The sequence below is a fragment of the Cynocephalus volans genome, chromosome 8, assembly GCF_027409185.1.
Source record: "Cynocephalus volans isolate mCynVol1 chromosome 8, mCynVol1.pri, whole genome shotgun sequence".
NCBI classification, from domain to species: domain Eukaryota; kingdom Metazoa; phylum Chordata; class Mammalia; order Dermoptera; family Cynocephalidae; genus Cynocephalus; species Cynocephalus volans.
In genome coordinates this window covers 34,605,685-34,607,799 of record NC_084467.1, presented here as the reverse complement: position 1 = coordinate 34,607,799, position 2,115 = coordinate 34,605,685, and the positions used below count along the sequence as shown (strand labels likewise).

Sequence of the window (2,115 nt, the reverse complement as noted above, 5' to 3'; positions counted from 1 at the left end):
AAATGACAAATCCTCCTGAAATGGCCTTTAAAGCTTTTCTTCGTTGGATAGGCCATCTGACTTCTCTTTCTGCTTATTCTGAAAATCACTGCAGGACCCTAGTATCAGTTTTCTGGTTCCAGCTTACTTTACCCTCTACCTTTTCTCAACATCTCTCCTATTATCTTTCTTTATCCAATTGTTTTTCATTGTAGTAAGATACACACCACATAAAATTTACCATCTTCTGGAGGGGCAGAACAGAGTGGACAACGGCCTGCACAGCCACATGCCCAAGTTTTATCATGACTACTGCGATACATACTCACCCATGACTCTCCATCTGTGAGAAAGACACGCTGCAGTGGTAGGAAACACAAAGAGAAGGTGAAAGACTGCGATCAGAGGTGGACAGGAGAGCAGGCTCAGAGCCTGATGGACAAAACAACAGCTGCATTTCAACAAGGAAAGATACCGCCTACTGCATTCTCTGCTGTTCCTCCTGCAGGGGCAATGATCCCACCTCCTCCCAGTCTCCCGGGTCCTCCTTGCCCTGGGATGATGCCAGCACCCCATATGGGGGGCCCTCCCATGATGCTAATGATGGGCCCTCCTGCTCCTGGGATAATGCCAGTGGGACCTGCTCCTGGAATAAGCCCATTCTATGGGAGGCCACATGCCAATGATGCCTGGTCCTCCAATGATGAGACCTCCTGCCCGTCCCATGATGGTGCCCACTTGGTCAGGAATGACATGACCGGACAGATAAGAATAGAGAGGAGGCTTCTTCATATCAGTTTTGTATTACTTGCCCTTCATCAGAGATCATGGTGCTGTGACTATGAGTGTTTTCTAACAGCATGACGCGAAAGATTTGTTCCCCTTTCCTATTAAAGAGAGAATAGTTTTGGAAGGGAGAAGTGGGACCAAAAGAGTGCAGTTTTCATTTGTATTGTGAAAAGTGAAAATCAAATTGTCAACACTTAAAAAAAAAAGTTTACCATCTTAACCATTTTTAAGTGTACAGTTCAGTGGTATTAGGTACATTCATATTGTTGTGAAACCGTTTCCAGAATACTTTTCATCTTGCAAAACTGAAACTCTGTACCCATTAAACAATAACTTCCCTTTCCTCCGTCCCCCAGCCCTTGGCAACCACCATTCTACTTTCTTCTCTATACTTTTGACTGCTCTTAAGTATCCCATCGATGTAAAATCATACTGTAATTGTCTTTTTCTGACTGGCTTATTTCACTTAGCATAATGTCAACAAGGTTCGTCCATGTTGTAGCATGTGTCAGAATTTCCTTCCTTTCTAAGGCTGAAAAACACTCCGTTGTATGTGCACACGTTTTGCTATTCATTCATCCACTGATGGATACTTGGGTTGCCTCCATATTTTAGCTACTGTGCATAATGCTGCCATAATAACACAAGTGTACAGATATTTCTTCAAAACCCTGCTTTCCATCAGTATGGATACATACACAGAAGTGAAACTGCCGAATCATATAATTTGTTATTTTGAGAAACTGCCAAAATGTTTCCCACCACAGATGTACCATTTTACGTTTACAACAACAGTGCACAAGGAATACAATTTCTCCACACGCCAACACGTTATTTTCTGGGTTTTGGGAGCAGCCATCCTAGTGGGAGTGAGCTGGTGGGACCTCGTTATAGTTTTGATTAGTGATGTGGAGCGCCTTTTCATATGCTTATTGTCCATTTGCATATCTTCTCTGAAGAAATGTTTATTCAAATCCTTTGCCCATTTCTAATCTTTTTTTTTTTTTTTGGCAGCTGGCTGGCCTTGGCCCATCTTTGAATCTTTGGTTTTTGATGCTGCTGCTGAGTTTTAGTTCTCTATATGCCTGGATATTAATCCCTGATCAGAGATACGATTTGCAAATAACCTTCTTCCATTCTGTGCGTTGCCCTTTTACTGTATTGATAGTGTCTTTTCATACACAAACATTCTTAATTTTCGTGAAGTCTAATCGGTCTATTTTTTTTTTTTTTTTTTTGTCTTTTTCGTGACCGGCACTCAGCCAGTGAGTGCACCGGCCGTTCCTATATAGGATCCGAACCCACGGCGGGAGCGTCGCCGCGCTCCCAGCGCTGCACTCTCCCGAG

The 2,115-nt window shown here is 43.0% G+C and overlaps 1 pseudogene; it reads left to right on the top strand.

Annotated features, from left to right (window-relative positions):
* The first annotated feature begins 268 nt into the window (after window positions 1–268).
* LOC134385210 (U1 small nuclear ribonucleoprotein C-like) lies at window positions 269–748 on the top strand (annotated as a pseudogene).
* Window positions 749–2,115: the final 1,367 nt, after the last annotated feature.